This window comes from Macrosteles quadrilineatus, unplaced genomic scaffold (genome assembly GCF_028750875.1).
Source record: "Macrosteles quadrilineatus isolate MER2022 unplaced genomic scaffold, UCM_ALF_1.0 Scaffold_5__1_contigs__length_97177068, whole genome shotgun sequence".
Lineage (NCBI taxonomy): Eukaryota > Metazoa > Arthropoda > Insecta > Hemiptera > Cicadellidae > Macrosteles > Macrosteles quadrilineatus.
In genome coordinates this window covers 22,664,610-22,689,913 of record NW_026542598.1, presented here as the reverse complement: position 1 = coordinate 22,689,913, position 25,304 = coordinate 22,664,610, and the positions used below count along the sequence as shown (strand labels likewise).

General features: G+C 31.4%; 1 protein-coding gene across 2 annotated transcripts in view; it reads right to left on the bottom strand.

Moving 5' to 3' along the window:
• Positions 1 to 25,304, bottom strand: part of LOC128994852 (alpha-1,3-mannosyl-glycoprotein 4-beta-N-acetylglucosaminyltransferase B-like) — a 98,925-nt gene that overhangs the window by 56,454 nt on the left and 17,167 nt on the right. Inside the window, exon 1 of one of the 2 annotated variants that reach the window (XM_054419666.1) lies at positions 580 to 612. The exons of the other annotated variant lie outside the window; for it this stretch is intronic. The gene's annotated coding sequence lies outside the window, so the exon portion shown is untranslated. Of the gene's footprint in view, positions 1 to 579; positions 613 to 25,304 lie in introns of those variants that run through there. 2 annotated transcript variants of the gene reach the window in all.

Below are 25,304 nucleotides of genomic sequence, written 5' to 3'. Positions count from 1 at the left end.
AACAAATTGAAACTTAACAGCTGACAAACTACGATAAATAAATATTGTTCAGAATCAACAAACAATAATTTAAAAAATATTGAAATGAAACTGTTCTAAACTAACCTAACAAAACTAACCAAACTTGCTGTAACATTTAAAACCTCCGCTTAATATTCTCCAATCGCCTTTTCTGTTATCAAACGGATAGGTTAGCTTAGAACAGTTTCATTTCTTAATCCATATAATAGACTATATTTAAGCCTAAAGATCAGCTGTTAATTTGCTATGTATCGTAAAGGAAAACAAAAATGTCGATATATCGAGAAAAAATCATCAATAATAATGAATTTTACCTTTAACGGGAAAGTACCCCAATTCAACGATCACACAAGACCAACTGAATTGAATTTAACCCACAAAGTAAAACTTTTTAACAGTTTTTAGCATACCTGAGGAAAATATATTTTAAAGTTTGTAACTACTTTGAGGGAAATTACAATCGTGTCTTAATGATTTTATTAGTTTGTTTTGCTTTTATATGGATGTTGTCAGTAAAATAGGTAGCCTATATCCTAAAAAAGTATTAGCATTGTTTACCTTTAGTGGTATTACGTCCAACCAAGACCAAACCTCTTCTCACTCGACACACAACCACAACTAACCGTACTTACTACCAAAGCTATTACCAAAGTGACGGAGATAAGACTTATCAGTATCAACTCGTCTGTATAATTGAGCTAGTAAATGGTTTTCTTAATCTATTGTCAAGTGATTTCAACGATTTCATAACGTGGTGAAGTGGATTTCAAAAATAGATACTTTGTAATTTTGATTAAATAAGATTTAGCTTATTCGTATTATCGTATGGTTTTAAGTATGAGAACTATGCAATATAAAGATGCATATCCTTGTTTGGAAGACTTGCCTTTTTCTTTTACCGATATTGGGGAATGTGAGTGACTTCGAACTATTGAGTCATTGCATCATCACAGTAGCTATTTTAGAAATTGGTGATACTACGATAGCCTCCATGATAGAAGATTTGATCTAATCACTAATTCATCACGTCTCTTTTCATTCACAAGTACAAAATATATTAACTAAAAGAAATTTTTACTTTCCCTGGATTTGCTACTGTACTGTACTACTTGTACTGTAATAGTTAGTCCTATAATTAATGTTGTAGATAACTAATGGGTTTTAGACCGTTGAACATCGATGGATCAGACAACTAGACGTGCCAATTTAAGTTAACCTGTTATACAGTTTGATATATCGCTCGGTTGTACTAACCTTCCTATTTCACCAACTTCATCTACGTGCTTGTTTAAGATCACTTTAGAATAGTTCAATAGCTTATGTATAACTTTTTTCGTACTTCCTATGGATGTTATTGGACATTACTGAAATGTCTAAAAATCGTACTAATGGTTTAAAACATTACCCGCATTCGCGTATAATTTAAAAAGGTATTTTTAAATTAAAAATAAATTCATAAAGTATTATTTGAATTAGAAAAATGTACTTTATAATTGATAATTTTAAAAAACAATATAAGTAATATCAACACAATAATGGAAAAAAACATGAAACTTTCAAACCTCTAAATCGGTGTAAAACAAGGGGGGGGTTACAAACTAACTTAAAATAGCCCCCCCGCAGCAAACCTGCTGACTAAGCGAATTTCCATTTGTCTGAATTGATTTTCAATTAAATATATTTAAATAACATTAGGTTTAACGAGTACCTAGGTTTTCTGCTACAAGGAAACTAATAAAATGTGTTTTTAGTAAAATATTGATAGCTTAGTATAAAAGAAATAAATTTGCCAAGTTTGATCAAAATATATCCATAAACAGGCAAACTACAACAATTTGCAATATTCTCCATAAGAATAACATGGGAATTTTAAATTTACATTTTTTTTTTTTCTCCGTTACCAATAACAGAACTAAAATACTTTTATATACTAAATTATTTGTTTTTTTAAGCTCTTTAAAAAGGTCTAAAGAGAAATTGGGAAATTTTGTGTTTTGAGGGTCAAAAGTGAGAAAACCTATTTTTTACCCCATAAAACCCCCCGTAAAACCCCGTTTCCATGGTCCGATATTGCTGCTTCGCGAACTCATTCAAGTTTATCCCGCTTTACACCTTTCTTTTACACTTTACACTTTTCTCCATTTAAACAATGCTAATACTCCTTTTACGTTGTTTAGCATATATATGTGTAACTTGAATTAAAACTTAGTGTATTAATCATTACTCACATTTTCCACACAATAATCATTTTCAACACTGTTTTGACATTTTCCACACAATAATCGAATAAAATTTACAAACTTTTTTGTCTCTACTTGCAATTTTTTTGTTAAGTTAACGGTTTTCGTGAAATTTGGCATCAAATATTTTAAATTGCCGCCATTTTGAAACGGTTAATGATTTTTTAGTATAATTTCTAACGATAATAGGTCATTAAGATTAACATTTTTGCAAAATATCAAAGCTGTATCTCAAACCGTTTAGGAGTTATTCGTTTTTTTGTAAAAATCACATAAATACCGACAGTTGGTAAACTAGACACCACAGACCCATGTTCCTATGGTGAAATGTGTTTGTCTTGACCTAAATAATAACGCTATATACAAGTGTCCTGAGAGTTACGGGACACCCTGTATATATACATATATACAAATTTGAACGAATGGTGTTTTTGGCCTCTAGGGACATCAAAATGAAAAAGTAAATCGGTCCCGGGTCTATGTCTTATCGTGCCACCTACGGTAATAGCTACTTCCCTATAGGGAAATTCGCTAAAATTACGTATATTATAAAAATATGATATTTTAAATATACAAAACATTTGAATAAATTCTGACTGACGTTAAAAATTAATCGCCATCACCAAAGCATCACGTATGTACGAGACAGAGCGATCACGTTCAACATTATGCATGAACATGTCCACGATCAGCTGTTTCCTTTGTCACTGACAAGCTTAATCTTGCCTTTTAATATTTTGACAGCGAAGCGGTGAATTTAATTACAACAAATTGTCAAAGGTCCGAAGCGACAAGAATACTGATAGAGGTTTGGTTCTCGCTACAAAATTCTGTAGCGGATTTTAAAATCTGGTTCGAGCCAAAAATGCTTTCCCAGGAATGCATTATTAGTTGCTCAACATATTGTTTAGCGACCTAAACAACATTGTTATAATTGACTGTTTGTAAAAACGACATTGACTTTTATAGCATCTAACTTTAACGTTCGGTAATAAATTTGTGCGTTAATAGTTAGTTATAAATACAAGTAGGTTTGAATAGTCTGAAGTCTAAAATGAGCAAATTAAATTCCGTTGCAAAACATCTAGATACCAATTTGATACATACAAGTTTATGAGTTTACAAAAGAGATGATACGATTAATAGTAGGTATATTTATCTAGACCATGTAGTTAAGTAAATCAAAAATGTAGATATAATTAAAAATTGACTTTTATTTACCATTAGACAATTTATTTCATAAAACTTATTTTTGCATAATCATTCTAATGTCCTCAAAATTGGCTTTGAAAACGATGAGTCAAAGGCATATTTAAGTGTGATTTTCCTCAACGTTTCTACGCTAAAAGTAATGCTTGAAAGGGAACGGTCCAAATTTAAAGCTTGTTATTGTCTAACAGCACCTATCGCTTAGTATTACAATCTGATCGCCCAATTTATTACGGTTTCTGGGTCTAGAATCATTTCCGCCCGAAATTGGACCAGCAAACTTCAAATTTGTAGGCAAGTACAAATAATTTGGCTGCCCAGACAATCTAACTAACAATAATGTTTATGACAATTATGTTACCTCCATAAGAAAATTTACTTTAATCCCGAATTAAGATCTTATACGTACTTATATGGTAATACCTACTCCTCTACAGGAAAATTCACTGAAAGCTTATTGTAGTGTTAATTCAAGTTCAATTAAGAGGCACTAAGAGGTTAAAAGTTGAGGGGTACTAAGAACACTTTAGAGTGGGGAAATACAAAGCACTGTCACTGACACTCAAAGAGGTGTTATCTACAGGAAATACCTTTAAGTATTTTGACATTATTCCCTAAATGTTTATCAGTTAATAAATACCGTTTAAAATTGTTTCCCTGTGAAAAATCCATAACGATGACTAAATTTTTGTGATTGCTTACCATGTTATATTGTATAAAAACAATTTTCATCCCTAAACAATCTTGAAGGTGTATAAGATACAATATAATAATGTGTTTTTCTGTGAAACTAACACAAAACACAGAATAGAACGAGAACCAAACAAAACAAATAAAACCTACAAGTCTTCTAAAATCTACAACTTATAAACTTCCTTCGCATAGTTTTAAGCTATTTGTCGAAAATGCCAAGGAGGAAAGAAGTAAAGATTTTATTTGATCAAGGGTGTTATTTCTTATTTGTAAGAAGAAAATATACGTTTTACATTGTATTAGATCCTTCATAATAAATTTAATGTCACATAATGTGAGTCACATAATCGTACAAAACAAATTCATAGCATACCGGAATATAATTAGAAATAAACAGTTTCTTACTAGGTATTTTTAAGCCAATGCTAACTCAATAGAGTCAGAATAGACTTTTTTAACATAAAATAAAGGTACTTACAAACTCTTAGCACAAAAACTCAGTAGTATTTACCTGAAACACATACAGACAGTTGCAAATGATGTATAATTTAAAATGTAAGTGAATAATAGATTGATTCAAAATGTAAATAAAGGAAAACATGAGTAGACTATATGCAAGCAACAGATATACACTGTCTTTAGTATACCTCAGTAACAATAGATACTAGAGGTCGTACAGTGGTCGAAAACTCGACCGAAAATATGTAATATACAGCCTTCTCTATTTTCACCTTGCGCTGTAAATAAAACATGTTATTTCGTAACCAGCATGGGAACCCATATGGTCCATGTTATTTTTTTAAATTTAAATTCATTTTTGTGTTCATTTTTTAGCCTATTTTAATTTATGAAGGATGAAGGAATTCTGAACATCTACAGGAAAATAGCTTTCCAACAGTATGCGTAGATTTTCCCTGCGATGCACACGAGCTGAGATAAAAGGTTTTACAGAAACATACAGGGTGAGGCAGTGAAACGGCACGATTCCGACACTGGCTGACGAGGAATTGGGGGCTATTAAGAGTTCGGGGGAAATGACCTTAGGCGTCTAGACAAGTGAAAATTTCATTAGGCATGGAGCGTTGGACGAGTGCACAACGTGTGTTTGCTGTAAAGGCATATTATAAAAACGTGGATAGTGTGGTTTGTACTCAGAGCACTTTCCGTTGTGAGCTCAGTCTATCGCCACGGGTTCCCGAGCCATCAAGGAAAGCTATCCTCCTTTGGGTATATAAATTTGAAGCCACTACTAGCACGCCAAAGCACTACAAAACGATTGCAGAGGCTTTGCAAACTCTAAAAAACGTCATTGGTGGATTTCGTCTCAGAATTTAACAATGTGTGCAAAAACCAAGGACGCCATTTTACTGACACTGTATTAAGAAAAATTTGTATTTTTAAGGTGAAACATTAATTTCCACTTATTTACTTAAGATTTATGCAAAAACAACTATCCTTTTCGACTAAATGAATTATTTGTGATGTACTTGCCTATTAATATATAGATAACCAATAAATTGTTACAAATAAGAAATCAGCTATAAACAATTACACTTATGCAATGTATAACCGTAGAGAAACGGTTTAGTATAACTACAGGCATCACTTGTACGCCACACTAGGTAGCCTTGGGAATGCAAACCCCTCACATGAATTGAAATATAGATAGTTTTATGAAACATCGCGTTAAAAGTGCGAATCAAGGATGTATCTACTAGTAGCAAATAAAACCTGATTATTCAAAGGCTACCTCCCTTTACGTATTTTTGTCTCATTTTACAACAATGCAGCAGGGAATAAACCTAGGTTTTATTTCACAAAGGCTCTTCTTTCTTATTTGCGAGAGGAAGATAACATTTTATGTTATGTACGATCCTTCAACACAAAGTGAACATCACAACTCTCTTATGAAAGAAATTCCTGACATAACTGGAAAAACGGAAACATGGAAGTACACCCATTTTAGACTGGTAAAATAGGGAATCAGTAAAATTAGATGTTTAATGTTGCTTTTTAGCAAAAATTTATTGATAAGTAGTTATTTTAACCTGCACTTAATACTAAATGATATGATCTTTCATTATAATAAATTTACCTCAGTATTTGTTTTCATCAAATGTGGTGATAGTTGTTAATTTAAATCTGTGTCAGTCTCGATAATATTACTTAAACAGGGTGTTTCACGGGAACCCTGACCAACTTTGGGAAATGGTTCCTTACATGAAAACTAGAAAAAATGTCCTATAGGCACTTAGCACTCTAAACTCTAAACTCAATCGTTTTCTATTCATACGTCAAAATAGTTTTTTCAACACAAAAATCATGAAAATTTAGATTTTCAGTGTACCTGTTGACCATTTTGACAACTAGGAAAAATTTATAAATAAAATATTTTGATAAAACTTGCATTGCTAGATATAATATTAAATTTAAGAGAGATTTCATTACTATTTTGCGCAAACATGTAGGGTATGACAGAGAAAATTTGGTTGAAAATCAAATATTGCCTAAAAAAAATCACGATCCAAAAATCAATTTTCGTTTTTGACAGCTCTTCATATTGTAACCACTCAAGCTTTAGGCTTGCAACTTAATTTGATGGGGAACAATTAAATATACAAATTTATGTGTTCTATTTATGGGGATAATTTTTGTCAAAAACTAAAATATTGTTGAGTAGAAAAACTAATTATTATAGTAAGCGAAATAAACAAAAATTTAGCTTATTTTTAAACACATCTTAATAAAAGGTGTTATATTGGTTCTTCTACTTGAGAAGTATTGTATAATGGCCTAAAATTCGCATATTTTTCATTTTTAATTGTAGAAAACCAGCATACTTACTTTTCTATGTTTACCTTATGGGGAAAAATAAAATACGATAGCTCGCACGTTTCTGAACATATCTTATTAAAACTTGGCATATGACTTCTTTTCGTTGAGGACAACAGGATAATGGCCTTGAAATTGTTGCGAAAATTAAGAAAGCTGAATTTCTCATATGAACGTATTAGGCTCAACTACAGCACGCTCTAAGATAAGACCTGAGCCCGGGACCACAGTTTGTTTCGTTTGAGGATACCCAGCTAAGCATGTGCCTGAGTGTAAATTTAATTTAATTAAGAATAGGCTTGGAATCTAATTAATTAGTTCTCCTGGATATTCACTTATTTTTTTAGGTTTGAATAATAATTCTAGATGTAAATTAAACATTTTTCCTTTTTGAAAATCCCATTTTTTTATAATTTTTTAACACCAATAAGAATTAAGATACATTTTATTCGTTAAACTACAATACTATACCACCGATGATTTTGGCGAGCCATAACCTAGGTTATTCCTAGAATCTATACTACTCAAAAGTGCTATTAAGTTCACAAGTGCTCAATAAAACTGGGCAATAACAGTTTTTATCGACAGTTAAAATGTTACTACGCAAAGCGAGGCCGTTGCCATGAGATACTCGAAGCACACTAAATTGAAACCCAGCTAAAAGTAATTGAAAGGTTAGTTAGTTAGTAGACCGCCTGTGTTACCTCAAGGTTGATTAGAACTTGTGTAAAACTATATTTAACCTAGATAAGAAAACAAGACACGTTTTTAAAACGTTCAATACATGCAATTACTTGTTAAATAGCCATCATTTGATTAGACACTTAGCTTAACCTACAATAAAGTGTCTCTACAGCTATGTCATAGTTCACACAAATCGATAACACAATGAATTGAATTTTGAGGTTATGGTTGCTTAGCAACGACAACAATGCTGATAACGATGTTACCACAAACATGTGGCTCAGACTGTCAACATCTGATCTACATAACCGTAGCCGTTTTAGGATCGAAAACAGAATATCTATATGGATTCTTTATATATATTTTTTTATTAAACCATGCCCATGCATAGTGGCCAGCAATGAGAGAGACGGTTTGGTTCTAGGATTAGTAAGTTTATTTAGAGTTAATTTTTGGGAGAGTGAGTACAGTTCGACACATGTTTGCTTTAAGTTGTTATTTTCAAACTCTATCACTTCAACAAGTTCTACTACATGTTGTTTTACTAATCGTGTTAACTTGTTGTAGATACTTTTTAGTTTTACGCCTGAGAATGGGATCAGACTCGTGAAACCCATCTCTATTACAAAACATGTTGGAAAATGTCCACAGTGATCTCTTAAATAACCAAAGTAGATTGTTGATTTTTCAACAATAAGACTAGCTTACCTTGGTTATAGTTTTTTTTTTTTTTTGTTCCGGTCAAGTAAACAGCTGTTCCTAGTCAAAGTAAGGCTGCACAAGGCATCTCGCTCAATTATAGGCTACTAATCTTATATTTGTGCACCAGTTTTGGCAAAGTAGGATCTTATCAATTATCAATCATTGAGATGGGTCCTTTACTAAGCATTTCATATAAATATGCCACGTAATAAGTTTGGTTGAGGGTAAAATGTCTGTGTTCCATAATAAAACTGTTTAAACTGTGTAGAGCGTGAACTATATACAATATGTGTTTGAGGAGAGCGAGTATATATAAAGATAAAGCATGCGGAACATTGCAAATATTTTACCTCTTTGTTGAGCTCTACTTTACTTTTTCCTTGGAATATTCTGTTTGATTTTACAATATGTTCCATTAGGTACTGAAAAGTTAATTTTTAACTGACCGAGGGTGTATAGAGTTATAATTTTGTGTTAAGTTGGCAAAATACGGAAAACGTTTAAAAGTAAAAAAAATTGACGTAAAAATAAATAACGGCTCTTTCAAAAAACACATTCAAATAACAAATATTCTTTCGTAAATGAGATTTTACAGTATTTTTTGAGCCACTGAAGCCAAAGCAAAGGAAATTAATTTCTACTGTTTGTTCCTGTAGTAACGTTTCACGACATGATATGAAAATAAATAGGCATCTGATTCTTTTTCCGAGGATTTTTCCTTTACTCTATCGTTCTAGTGCAAGATAACCATTTTCTATAGAATTGCCTGATTATTCCTTTTAGTAAGTAGTTTAGTATTTTTTTGTTCCCCCTAGAAAATATTTTTCATCGATTTATATATTAAATATTTCAAAAGCAACGTAAAACATCTAAAGTAATAATTTTAAAATGTCTACAAGAAAATCAATTCTACAACTAAAGTATATATCCATCCCTTTTATGTGGACCAGTTTTTGGTCAGATTTTACTAAAAAAACATGGTTAAATTATCCTTTTCACAATATGATTTAAGTATTAATTTAAGTTCCTTAAATCTTTCCTTATCAAATATACCACAGGGATTGATAAAAATGTAGAAATAGTAGTTTACGCAACGATTGCGTTAAGTGAGTCTTTACGACACGAGTAGAAAATTTAAGGCACGAGCCTTGGCGAGTGCCTTAAAAACTTCTACGAGTGCCGTAAAGACTATTAACGCGAGTTGCGTACACTACTTTACCTACGACCGTTTTTTAATTACTATCAATCTGGATTTAATTACTAACAATCACTACTGATAACTTTTTAAAGAGGTTATGTTTTCGTGTATTGTCATTGCCACTGAAAGTGATGCAACAACTTGTTGTATAATCAGCTGATTTCCTGTAATTACGTGTTTGTTAAACTTCGTTAAATATTACATTGCTAGCAGCATTCTTACCATAAATAATATTGTATCAGGTACAATTCGGCAAATATTTCATTTATTTTTGGACTTCCACCAACTTAGTTAAGAATACGCGAGTATCAACATGAACAAGTCGGATCAACAATTAAATTGGTCAACTGATCAGCTGATCAGCTGATTAGTTGACGTTCGAAGCATTACAATTTTAATTCTTTTCTCTCAATACTTGAACCTCATTGGTCCGTTACCTGTGTGGATATGAGAAAACTATGCGGATATGAAATGAAACTATGCGGATATGAAAGTAAACAGCTGTAAAGTGAAACTTTTCAATTCTAAGAACTGGACTGAAATGGCTACTTTAAAAAACGGTCGTAGGTAAAATATATTTCCTTTCAGGGTAGGATAGTTATATAGTTTTTGTAAAGGAAAGAAAACGGAATTTTCAGCAGTTCAATCAGTCGTTGATGCAATGAGCAAACCAGATTTATATCGAAAACAATTATGACAAAAATCTAGTTTTACAAATAAATACTATAAAATTTACTTTAAAAAATCATTTATTCATTTATAAACTTCAAAAAATTACATAAAACTTGGAAAAATAATAATCTAACTAAATTATTGTGAAACAAACGAAGCTGTAACTTTATTAGGATACAATTTTAATTCACAGTTATATTTCTAGGTTTTTTTTTTAATTAGGTTATTCTTTAACAAGGACTGAATTATCAAAATCCAAATGATCAAGGAAAGTGAGGGCAGATTCGAACCATCAAAACTTTTCTGAATTCCCAGTATCGAACCGTCAACATTCCGATAAAAGGCGAGACCTATAACCACTCAGCTACCCAATTATTTCCATAGCAAATCCAACATCTAGGATTTTTTACAATCCTTTGCTTAGTTTTAACAGATCAGCCTGACAAAATTGAAATCATCACCAATATTCAATTACAAAACGCAGCCGCTGCAACAAAAGGTCTCGCTGTTGAACACTGGCAATATCGTACAACTTGAATCAGCAAAACGTAGTTGGTATGGCCAGAACGTGGCTTGATATCGTGGAAATAACTACTGAATATGGCCGAGGGCAACATTAAACTAAACCTCGCATACTATGAATGTCGGTATGTGTTCTTATTTCTTCGCGATTTGTGGTTATATATCATATCGGTCTTTACAAAAGAGTTAAAATGTTTATTGGTTCTATATACTAATTGAAGTTTATCGATTCACACCAATATTTGAAAAGGTAGATTGTAATGTAAAATAAAAAAAAAACAATTAAACTTTCACATAGTTTTGTAAGATCTTCATTAATAACTCGTAAAATAATTACTTTAGTAGACACATTTTAACAATTTCTTAGATTAATGCATAAATAATTTGTACCATTGTTAAAAATGACTTTCTTATAGATCAGGAACTCCAGAAGTAGATATTGAAGTGAGTTTTTGACTAGTAATGAAACAATCAGCAAAGTTTAAGTTTAACATTATTCCATAAGATCGTGGATTATTTGTTAAACAGTTTGAGCTTAGCAGTTATTTATTTTTTATGCTTTAAAAAAATACGTATTTCCACTATAAACACAACATGTAAAATCTAAACCTTACTCCCTTATAGATCTTGGGTCAGCTTAAGACAACTTCATGAGTGTTCGAGTCGTAAGTTCCCTATTTATTAATTGTTAATTGGCTACATTAAAAACATCTGCAAACTATATATTTTAATGTAATACTTGTTTTATGTTTTAGAGCATAAAAGTACACGATACGTTGTAAATTCGTTTCAAAATAAGATATCTCATTTGTCTGGCCTGAATGTACTGCATAGAAGTGTTGCCAGACATAAAAACAATCATAAAAACTAATGAATACTTTTGGATGAGAAGTCCACTTACAATACCCAAAGTTATTCACACTCCCCCTAAGGATTTATTATACCGGTGAATCAGTTCAAAACCATTCTATAATGTATTTATTTCCTGCAACGTTAAATCGTTTCCATGAGTTTTTCTCTCCTTTAGAGTTATTACGACTAAGAATTTGTGAAACTACCTTTTGAGTATTTTAACTAAAAGCAAAATGCAAAAATACCCCTAAAACACGAAAATGGTCTATAGAAAAACACAACTCACTCGAGAGTCAACCCACATAAAAAACGGACCAAATATGATATTGATTTTACAACAGGTAATAATTTTCTACGAGCAGGATCCAAAATCAATCACCACGAAATTGTTGTTTACTATTCAGCATATTTTTATACGGAGGGCTTGTTCTATAATGCACACGACAATATACAATACATCATTGTGTAGTTACGGAAATGTGATCAACAGCTATTGTTAATGATTGATTGACGATTGATGTAAGTGATGTAATGCATTAACACCATACAAAGGAACATGTACATGAATATTTAGGGTCGGTGACGGCTTATTTAAAAATTCAATCTTTCTAAAAGAATATTTCGCACCAAGGACCGAAGTGTCGAGGCTTGAGAGGGCTTTAAGTTTAAGATAGTCAAGAACTTGAAGAGTGACAACTTGAGATCGACTCTTTCGCCTTAAGAAGTTTCACTGATATTTTTCACAATTTATAAATACCAAACATACAAAGGTTAACTAATACAAAACAAGGAAAAACATCTGATGACTAAAATCAAAGTTCATGTGAAATCAGGTAAACAAAATACCAAATTAAACAGTGCATATTTAATTTTGAGTTAATAAGTAACGACAGAAATCTACACAGATTAATTTAGCGTTGTTGTTAAATTAGAAAGAACACAATTGATAACAGAGGAACATTCTTAAGAGGAAAAATACTGTTTTACAATTTTAGAATTTCACAAACCGTACATTGGAAGATTTTTTTTTAATGTACATGCGAAGATTCAACACTATGTTAGCGGATACCTACCAGTAATTATTGCTGGTTGAATTGCTAATTTACGAACAATTTACATTTAAAAAAAAAAATAAAAATATAGTAGGCGTTAAAATACGCGTATATAAATTACTGATGTTTGTATTTAATCTACTTTGAAATAGTTTCGCCCAAGAATAAAATCAATATTTACAATATAATTTATCACAATATTTTAAAATGTTTATATTTAACAATCAAAATGTGAAAATTACGTTAAACACTAGGAAAATGTAAAAGCGTTTAACATTCTATTTTGTATAATTCTTATTAATTGTAAATGTATACTGGCATCCAAAACGTATAAACTGGATTCGATTAACAATTAATTTCAATTAGACCCAATAAGTTACCTTAAGAATTGATAACAAACTACTTACTCTAGTTCATTGTGTTGTAAAAACTCAAGTGATAAATATTGCTGCAGAGTTTACATTGCTCCCAATAGGCTTGGAGTTACACTTTTCCGGATCGAAGCAGAACGCGGAAACTTCTTAATCGGTCGTATTTTTACCGTAAAACTTTATTAAACTCTGGCCTATGCGAACGTTGGGCACTTGCATTAATAAAGTATAGAACTTGTGGAACCTAATAAAGTAGGATCACAAACAATGTTGTTTAATCAAAGGCATATAGACGCATTGATTAAGCATATTCCTCCATATTTATCGTTTTATTGGTTGAGCTCGAAATACAAACAATCTATGTTCCTTTCCTATGTCATGTAGTGTAGAGTTATGTTTCAATGTTAAAATTTACTTTTCATCAGCTTAGTTTATGTTTATTTCCTTTATCATGTAGAGTTATATGTTTTAATTGATTTTTTTATCAACTTAGTTTATGTTTTATTACGTAGAGTTATATGTTTAAATGTTTAAATTTATTTTCCATCAGTTTAGTTCATGATTATTTCCTTTATCATGTAGAGTTATATGTTTTAATGTTAAAATTGATTTTTCATCAGCTTAGTTTATGTTTATTTCTTTTATCATGTAGAGTTATATGTTTAAATGTTTAAATAGATTTTTCATCAGCTTAGTTTATGTTTATTTCCTTTATTATGTAGAGTTATATGTTTTAATGTTTAAATTTATTTTTCATGAGCTTAGTTTATGTTTATTTTCATTATCATGTAGGAACTATGTTTAATGTATATATTTTTTAATGATTTCGTGAACTTTATCGCTTTTTAACCACACAAAACCTTTATCTTGTAAACTATAACTGGTTCTTTAATTGCATAAGAAAATAATAAAGCGCACACTGTCAGCTCACTCCGTAAGAAACGTGTTGCTTCTTCACCATTGATTACGGAAAATTAATGTATTACTAAATATTTACAAAATAACTTTGTTTCAGCTATCGTGAAAAGTTAATATTGGGTGGTTGTATCTGACCAAAATACTCGTGTAGGGTTTTGATACCACTGTAAAAATATAAATTACAGTTTCACATTTTCTGTCGCTGGCTAACAGACTATTGGTTATTCCTGCATACTTACGTAGTGTTTCGGTGAACGTACTATTATCCAGTTTTCACCGATTTGAAGGTTATACAATGAAACACTTCAGTTTAAATGTAAACGGTTTCATGAGAATCACATTCCGAGCCGTTTTTGTAAGAATCCCTTTAAAAAACTCATCACTGAAGGCGAGGTGATTATGTGGCAATCCTGTTCATTTCCCGCGCTACCACAAACTCCCCCTGCTTCCCACTAAATGATCGGATATTTGAAACAGAGGAAACGAGGTATTCCCCAGGGCGGTTTAAGGACATCAACGGCTCAACCCAACTGGAGTGCAGACGAGACGTTGCAAATGGCGGGAACGTTGGTGGAAATCCAATCATATGATTACGTTTGGATCATATATTTGAAATTACTGGGCTTTGTTAGAAATTCGCAATTTCATAAAAAAATCGTTTCAAATTGATATTTTAATCATATCATATTTTACATTAATACTGTAACTTTAAGCTGTGATGCGACATAGAAAAAATTATTTCTGTTTAACCAGTCGGATAGCAACACTTGATTATTATATCAGTTGCAGTTTAATCCCTGAAAATTGAAGTAGATTTTATGCCCTTAAACATTGCAACAAGGGCTAAACTTGAGTCTACTATCATTGAATGCGTGTATACCTAGGAGGATTAAATAGTATCCTCATTATGTGCTAGATGCTACTATCTACCTTATTGACTTCACGAACAGCTGAAACCGATCATGGAGCAGGATTTTTCCGGGGCAGTTAAGTAAAATATCTGTCAAAATAATTAATATTTACTGTCCTTCGTACAGTTAATAGTCTTTACCTCCAATGAATAAACATTTTACAAATTTTACCCTCAATGAATAGAAAATTGTAAACACAACTTTAGCTTCCACAATCACAAATCAAAAATCACAGCTTTCACAATTTTTTCTAATGTAATATTAATGAACCTAATACTGTTGCAAGTTTAAAAGTAAGAAAATTGGTCTTTCTCCTTTAGGTCTGTTTTTCTTGTGATTTAATTTTGAACTACAGTATAAGAAATATTTTCAATTCACAACATTTATAATACAAAAATTCGTGGTCAATTAGTATAAATTAGACACTTAATAGAGTCCGAGGAAAGTCATTGACTCAATGTTACTAAAATATTGTTTTACTGCGCACCCTAAAGAAGCTGTGATTCATATTGCATCTCAATCTATTCGTTTTATTTGAAGAATTCTTAGAATTCTTATAACAATACCCTTTCGCTTTTATTCAACGCTTAATGTAAGAGAAATCTCTTATATGAGAAAAGTTTTATTACTCTTAGAAACGTATCCTATTTTCTAGATACAATCAACAAACTAGCACTCCAAACCCCTATATAGCTAAATTATCACGTCGCTAAAATCCATTGGCGATTAGCATGATTTGAACCCCATGCCTTCAGGGCAAAAGGCCTGCAGTAACCAATAGACCACCCGCATACACTTAACAATGTACTGATTGGTATTACCCAATTATTTGCCCTGGACTACCGCATTCATATAACAGGTAGACACTATGCAGCCGAGGTGGGCAAGCGCGTGACTCATGAAAGCTAACAGGACAGCGATGGCATGTAGAGGTCAGGTCGGGTCACGTGGTCAGGTGCCTTGGTCACATAGAGTCACATGGTTAGTCGACCAACCATCCGGTAGATAATAGTAACGGTAGAGCGGTAATATGGTTTATCACTAAGTGAGTTGTTCACCTCTGCGACAAAGGAAACGTTGTCTACTCGTTTAAAATGTGTTGTCAGGAAGTAGACATAGTTTATTTCCTTGGGAATTCAACAATGTTTTCTTGTTTTGGAAAAAATAAAAGAATTTAATGCGTATTACACGCACAAGACTAGTTTGAGAATTCTTTAGTTCATCCCGCATTGATGCGAACAATTTGCTGACTGTTCAAAAATTAAAATGTAAAGTAAAGAAAATTAAAGATTTCATAAGTAGTTAAAATTCATACTTGACGATAAATTGCTAGAAAACTAACTAAAACACACTTTAAGTGGGTGAAGTATACGTAACTTTTAAATTTCAAAATTAATACACATACATATTATGTATGTGTAGGCTATGTTTGGGAATATTACTATTAGGTTTGAATATACGGTTAAATTAAAGTTGTTTAACAAAACAATCGTTTAACATGATTGAACAAATTATTTATTCTTCAAAGTTTTACCCGTACCTAGAAGGGTTCTTGAACTACGAAAACATTTAAATTTCCCCTTTAAGTTTAACATTAGCACAAGATACTGAGCAGCAAGTTTAAGTTCGCGTAATAATGATTTAGAAACTTAAAAACTTCTTCAACTTTAGTCGTATAACAGCCAATCCTTACTTTAAACATCCCGTCATGCTCTCTCCGACTTTTCCCTGAGATTCGTAATTGTTGTTTGATGTTGCTAACAACCCCTATAATTTTATTTGAGCAATAATATAATATATAAATATTCATGTCGACAAATAGTTTGTATCAATCAACATCACACTTTTGGATATTAGATAAAATAATTTGTTTAGTTGCAAGATACAGAAGAGTAAATAAAGACCCTGAAGAAACCTGTTTAATAGCGAGGTAGTTAGTATACAACACAACAGAATTATTAGTGTAGAATAATACATTTTACATAAACAAGGATAAGCTACGAGTTCAACACTATCAACCGTCTCATATACGAAATATGTTTTGATAACACAAAACACCAATATATCCTGACCAACACAATACACAAGCTGGAAACATTGTACAGTCAACGATATGTTTATGACATATTGTGCCTATAGAAAGGCGACAATATACAAATCGACCTGTTTGACAAATATCTAACATCTATCTTTCTCACATACAACACAAGATTACCATTTTAGGTCCTCCTCTGTTACCATTTTACACATTATTTAAATTCGGTCCTTTTGACCAAAAGAAACGTAGCATGACGTGACGCGACTCAGATGAAATCCATTCCGGTGATAGGCGGGATTTGAACCCGTCTCTCAATTTAACACTCGGAAATTGACGCTCTTCTAGCATGTACTACATGCTCTAGCTAGGTCATGGCCAGTTGATAATCCGACCAAAATCGAAATGTAATTCATTCTTAATTTAATTTAAAAAAATAACTTAAGAACCTCAATCCATTTATTAACTATCAATATTGAGGATAATTGAATTGGTGATCGCAGTCATTGAACCCCTGGCCACCAGAACAAAATGTCCCGTGCTTTAATCACTGGACAATACGCATCGATGTCACGACTATATATTATTCAGTATAAACAATAACTATTTTTTTTTATTATAACCTACACAAATACGACGATTTCATTTACTCCAAACGGAAGAGCAGATGCGTATTTGTTTATAGGCATCGCGGGAGTAATATTGAGTTAAATCTCATTTACGATTTCCCTCCAATTTTTATCCTTGTTTCAAAATAAAATTTTTAAACTACAGTATTTAAAACTTAATTGGTTGACAAGGGCAAATGATATCTGACATAACCCTAGTATGTAGTGTTAGTTAAAATGAGGGTCAGAATAGACATATGCATCAAAACTGTTGATAGTACATCCTTGACAGATAAGATAAGCTATACGCACTGTTTACCAACGTCATTTGGTGACTAAATACGGTGTATCTTGTGCAGCATTGTTTGAAAATGTGTTACTAAACTTGTCCATAACGTGACCGAGGGGGTGGCGGTATTGAAAACAATAATACCGAGAGTAATTCAAATAAACCAGTATAGGCACATTAAATGTCAAAAATCACATCATAACTAAAATGTTTCAGTTATCTCAATACAGGTAAATAGTTTGCCATTAAAATAATGTTTTTCTGTTGTGTTTCCTGCGTCTGAACCAAAATGAATGGTCATGCTTATGTTACCGATTCTTACAAAATTCTTACTTAAATACGATTCTTACAAAAATAGTAAGAATCGTACAACTCTGTAACTGATAATAAACCACTCTGTAAAAATAATAACAATGAAGTAAGAAAAGACGTTTAAAATCAATAATAAATTAACCATTGTCAATGTATTAAATGAAAAATGTCAATTACATCATTTATGGTGGTTTTTATGGTGTTTGTCCTTTCAATGGGCACGAAGACAAAGAAGAAGACTATAAATATACCATATAATATAGTAGTTTTATTGGAAATAAACATTGTAAGTTCTTTCAATTTGAAAAAGATGCGTTCACTTTCTGTTTAGCAAACTGCAAAACAGTAACTAAACACCGACACTTTGACTCAATCCAAAACGATTAATTTTTTTCTCATCGTTGCGTTGAATTCAAACCGAATCAATTAACCAAAAACTACAATGAATTAAAATGAAATCGAATTAAGCTTTAAATTATTCCAATACGCAGCCTACTTACATTGTAAAATGGATAGGCCTATATTCCGGATTTTATTGGCAAAATACATCCTTTGACTCTGCGTAGCTCATCAAAGTATTCCGAGGCACATAACACTTTCACACTTTCTATTAACACTATTTACACGTTGCACTCAGAGACAATAGCAACATCACTCTTATCACTACGACTATCTCCAACTGATAAGGTTGAGTAACCATTACACAATGTTAATGGGATGTCACGACAATGAGTGGACAGAACTCAACAGGGGTAAAATTAGTTTAATTTTCAGTCGCAAAATGGCAACCTTGCTAGGAAAATGTGTGAATTGAAACTGCTTTGTGTAGCCTTTTTCAAATGCGTAAATAGGTTATGTTTACGGAATATGGAATTCCTGAAATTTCTTTTAGTTTAAAAATTAACATAAGTGGTTTCTTTTTGCAAACAATACTTGTAAATAGAGTGGTTCAACTATTAGCTTTGAAATCTGATTAACTGGTTCAATCTCTAAAGACTCGTACATGCGCTATTGGGTGTTAACTTGTATATCGGTAAAATCTAACTGTTAATGACTAATTTACTATATATGTTATGTTCATTGATTAATCTTTTCTGCTATAACTTATTTGTGAAGATTAAACATCACATATTTTAAATATAGTTAAAAGAATAGTAAATAAACCGTTATGAAATAGTGTACTAAAAAGAAACTGACTATTATTTGACTTTGAAAATTGACAATTTAATACTAACGTTTCGTAATGTTTAAGACGTTCAGAAATTTTGTATTAGTATAAAATCAAATATTCTGTTCTGTTTTGATGATATTTGGTTAGAACTGGGCAAAAATTCATCCATCAGAAATCAACTTACAAAAATAAATCGTTTATTTTTAAATATACTAGAGGTCGTCCAGAGGTCGAAAACTCAACCAAAATTATGCCCAGACTTCTCTAGTTTCACCCCACGCTGAGATTGTAATTTCTTCCATTTGTTTTGATTTTCCGTTTATATTTCGTTGTTATTTCGTCAGCAGCATGGCAACCCATAAGTCCCATGTTTATTTTTTTTTTATTTTAAAGTCATTTTTTGTGTTTATGTTTGAGTCTACTTTAATTTATAAAGGGATTATGCACATCTACATGCAAATAACTTTCTAACAGTATGCGTAGATTTACTCTGCGATGCACACGAGCTGAGAAAAAAAGGTTTTGAAGAAAAATTTTTTCCTATTGATATATAGATTAAGAACAAATAAATTATTTTAAGGCAGGTGCCTCCAATCATTGCCAACAACATTTTCATCGCAAGCACCGAGTTGAATTATAAGGGAAGGACGTTAATCCTACACGGTTTTACTCTTAAACGAAGGTAAGAGTTTTTACAACATAAGTCTACTAACCATGTTGTGTGAAGTACACATAAACAATAATTAATTACAGTGCAACGTAGTTTTTGCGAATGTTTTGTATTTCAGTCACTATGGCTTACTTAATTTTAATAATACCGATTTCCATTATTCTTTTTAAGGAAACAAATCCTGAAATAATATATTTCATAGCAATACACCAATCACTACGGAGAACGGATCTAACACATATGGAGAATGAGTCGTTTTTGTGAAAAGTGGTACGAGATAGTGAAATGTTCCTACTAAAACTGAAAAGCTGTGGTGAAATGACAGGCAAATATATAGCATTTTTTAATTTTTCTAAGAACGACCATGATTCAAAAATGAAAATTCATGGGAAGGTAAGCATATCATTTGTACGAAAAACAGATCTACAAGACTCTATATTTTAGGTTAAAGATTATACTGACGTCTCTTTTTTTAATTTGAATATTTTCTTGATTCGAAGTTTGTCGTTGCCCTAAACAAGCATACACCCAACCGCCTTTAATATACCATTGTTTACTGTTTTTGTGACACAACTGGTCCATCGATACATATTTTTGACGAATCAGTGTAAAATTAAATTTTCCAGTTCACAATCTTTAACGACAATGACAGATTAATGCCCCAAATAACTAAATCACCATCAACCGTCAAAACCAAGTGTTTCTCCATAACCACATGATATATGGGAGGTGATGGGGAGAATGAACAGCTGATGGGAGTTGTTATCTCCATGTCATGTTGCTGATAACAATCGACAACCGGGCGTTACCGATAACACGGGTCGAGACAGTATCGCTTTTCATACGTGTTTGAAGCTTCAACACGCTCTTGTATATCGTGTGATAAATGTTTAAACATCCATGTCGCATTACAATGTATTTACAACATCGTATTGACATGAAGAACACACAGTTTGAAAATAATCTCCGAAATATTACACAGGTCGAATCACGTATCGATTTCAGACAAATCGTTGGTCACTGAATGGTGAAATGGAAACTCTTTCCGCCAAAGAAACTACAATAAATAAATTAAAAATATTTAAAATGTTTTTTTCGAATACAGGATGTACAAAAAACAGTGGTTCACTAGTTCAAATCTCACAATTTGCAAATACAAACATACGACATAAAAATTAAACATCATTTTTAAAGCTCGTGTTATTATAGGGATCAGAATTTGACTATTTTTATTGATTTCAAAATTGAAGCTCGTGATGTGAGTAGGTTAATACTTTTTTTATACCCTTTATTTATAATGCAGGTATCCCTGGTACCTATGATTAAAATTTTGGATTTTTTATAAGCTAAGCATAAATTTGATAGGGAATATATTAATAAAATAATCACAAAACAAATTAATTTATTAACAAACTTATTTAAAATAAATTATTTTTTGAAAATACTGTAGTTACCTACGTAAGTAATCAAAACTCAATAGTAGCAAATGTAAAATAGCATGAAGTATCAAAAGGTATAACAATTACAAATAACTTTCAAATTTCAACTTTATCCGTATCTCGTTTGATTTTCGAGTTACAGTATCAACTTGATAAAAACTTGGTTTCCCCATACAAAACGCATTTTTATTGTATCATAGATTAAGCATACTTAAGGAGTATGTTTAATCTATGATTGTGTGCAGTGCCGTTGGTATCTCTTTGGACGTTGTGATACAGTATGCTTAAGCAATTTGAATAAATTGAATTTGTACTTATTTGCTAGATTACTATTCGGTAATATAGGTATGAACTTATTATAGTACATAGTCAATGGTTAAGTGATGTGATTGTTAAGTCACAATTAATATTCTACTTTCTTTACTTTCTTCTATTTCTTTAGTTATTGTTACAAATTAAAATCATAACGACAAAGTAGAATAAGCTCGTAAACAACTGTATTGCACTGATATAGCCCGAAATTCAAAATTACAATGCTGAATTCCCCCTAATACCCAAGAACATTTAGTCTGTATGAACCATCGACTTTAGTTTTATACATCGATGGTATGAACCAATGAACATATTCATATGTACTCTAACCCACACACATAAAAAACTTCAAATACTAAATTATTAAGAACTGTAGTATTTAACGTCAAAAAAGTTAGGTTTTACAGGAACCAAAGTAAATTGAGAAATATAGTAAACTTGAAACTTCTGAAGCGACAAATAAAGCTTAGTCTTCAAAGTACCAAGTATTCCAAATCAATAACTAGTTTGTTTGCTGGAACCTAAAGCATTTTATGGTAATGCATTTTATGTTAATTTTGTTGAATAAACGAATTATGACTTATTGAAAAGTTCATGCTTCGACATGTGTGTATAGGATAGTGTGCGTTTTAACTACGAAATTTTAAGGGAAGAAAAACAATTTTGAATATTGCATATCATTCGCTCCCTATTGAGATCAATATATTGTACTAGTATTTATAATATCTTACAAAATTAAATACAAAGATATGTTTTAAAATTATCATACATATACAGAAAACATATAATATTCCTTATATTTTATTACTGTTAAAATTGACAAAGATGATAATTAAAAAACAATTATAGAATGTCTTTTGAACAATTTACTAATAAACTTATCAATTCTACAAACTCCAATTGAATTCATGATCGTTAAAAAATCATACGGAAAGCAGGTCGTCGCGTATCGATTGATATCAATAAACCATCCTTGTTTCGCCATTTGCTAACAAGTTTTATTATAAAATGATGACTATTGATTTTAGACACTGAAGTATTTACCCTATAGAGACATGTTGAGGTTGTATCTACTAGTAGTGCCTATTTTTTCCATCGATAAAAGATTATGTCATTTATGGATTGTTCCCATTTAGTCGTTTGCATTTCCTTTAGTTTATAATGTTTTGGTCGTTAAATAAATAATACCCCCGCCGCAGAAACCTGCAGACTAAGCAAATTTCCATTGTTTGATTTGATTTTCAGTTAAATCTTTTTCAATAACAGGTTTAACGAGTATCTAGTACAGTTACAGTATATCCGTTACCGTTAGGCATACACCAACGCTTTCATATATACTAAATTATTCAATTTTAAACTCTACAAAATGGTTTAGAGAGAAATTGGAATTTTTGTTTTTTGAGGGTCAAAAATCAGAAATCCCCATATTTGACCCATAAATCCCACAATAAAACCCCGTTCCCATGGTCCGATCACGCTGGTTCGCGAACTTGATCGATTTAACGTAGGTTTATACGTATGTACCAAATTCCATAGAAATCTGATAATTTTTGCTAGAGTTTGCGTGCCTCGTGTATATATACGAATTTAAACGGATAGTGTTTTGGCCTCTGGGAACATCAAAACGAAAAAGTAAATCGGTCCCAAGTCTAGGTCTTACCAGGAGACTTACAGTAATAGCTTATTCCCTGTATATGAAAATTCGCTAAAAAGCCTTTATTCACAAGCGAGTTTCATGCATAAATTATTTTAACTTACTCAAGTAAAAAAAAAGATAATGGGTAAGATGGAGAGTTAAAAGATGCTATGGTTTAGAATATTATGACCTCTATCAGATTATAAATATTGTTTATAAATAATTCTTAATATTACAGAAGCACTTATAAATGAATTTAACTGAGTTATTTCTTATCTAAAACTGGAAGTGGCTTTGACTTAGGAAAGGAATATCTAATTCGTAAAAGATTAATGAGTAGAATTTCTATACGAATTTCTGCTTAACAAAGTATATCGTTCTGAATCTTCATGAGTTAAAACCATAATATTCTAAATTTAGTCATCATTTTACCAAATAATATTTAAATACAGTTTAAAACCCCAAGAATGGACTTCATTGCCCGTCATAGCCGTCGAGAATTTCAATCATTCGCGATTTCCAGAAGGAAATGTTCTTTCACTTTTGCAATCAAGAGTTGCATTCATTCATATTCAATATTCATCGAGTCAGTTCGAGACTTGGCAATTCGTTTTGTGTAGTTAGAAATATAAATATAAATTTAACTTTTAGCGATTTCCTTGCGCTTCTTGAATAACTTGTTTAAATAATTTATAAATAAAAATATATCTATTGCATGCACCCCACGTTTTTCGTTTTAAATCTTACAAGTATTTATTATCTCCGCATATTTTGAAATTATTTTCTACTTTTTAGTGCGTTTAAAAACGTGGCATTTAAAAAAAGTATTTTTATTTATAATTATTTTCTACTTTTTAGTCTTTAATGTGTAAATATGTTAAATATTTTTATATGGCCTGTTAATACATGACCAAAATCTTATAATCTGTAATCAGATGTTTTATCTTGACTTTGAAATGCTTGTTTTATATTTAGAATGTCTCGGGAGCAGAACCTGTACCTCTCACCTCTGCTCCTTGAACTGTCAAATTTACGTATTTGACGTACAGCTGACATCAATTGATATATTTACATTCTACCAAAATGTAAAGATGGAAAATTTGGAAGCTCATGGGGCGTAGCCCAAGGGAAATATGAAAATTAAATGATATAGTATTCCATTATCATCTATTTGTGAGCTATGTTTCAAGTTTCTAGCTCATCGGGAAGATAGTTTTAAATTGATTGCAAAATGTGTACTGGACCAGAAATCGAGCTAATAAAAACGTTTTAAAAATAGTCTCTACCACGTGGAAATGTGTATTACATTTTTCATCACTCTGTATTCAAAAATAGCCGATTTCCATACATCTGAGATCTTCGAGAATCTTCAATTTTCATACACCAAAAACAAATACTGTAGTGATCAGCTGACTTATCCTGACATAAACAGTACTTTCGCTACACACACACACACAATACTTTGCCTGACATCAACAAATCAGCTGAATTTTACACTAAAATTAATTGTTCAGCTGTATTGTATTTAGATTAGAAAAATGAATAGATTACGAAATATAAGATAATTTTTTTTAAGTTTGATGAAATAGTTTTTTTTTCATCGTGATAAAAAGAATCGTTCAATACTCGTCATGAAAGTCAAGTCCTATTTCGGGGCGAGATAGTGTTCCCATGCTCTTCTTCGACTCGCTTGAAAAACACATGGAAATTCTGGTCACTTACGTGACTAGTAGTGAAATATACTATTTTAGGTACTGGCACATATGGTAATGTTGTATATCTATTTGGTAAGAGAATACTAAAAGATTATTGTTTACATGTTTGTTTCATAAGTCATAATTAATTGTTTGAAATTGGAATTTAGTCTTCCAAAGGATTTCACTTCAACCTAGTTAATTTAATAGATATTTCTTAACCTTAAAGATTGTGCCTGACTTTACTGTATGATTTTTTCT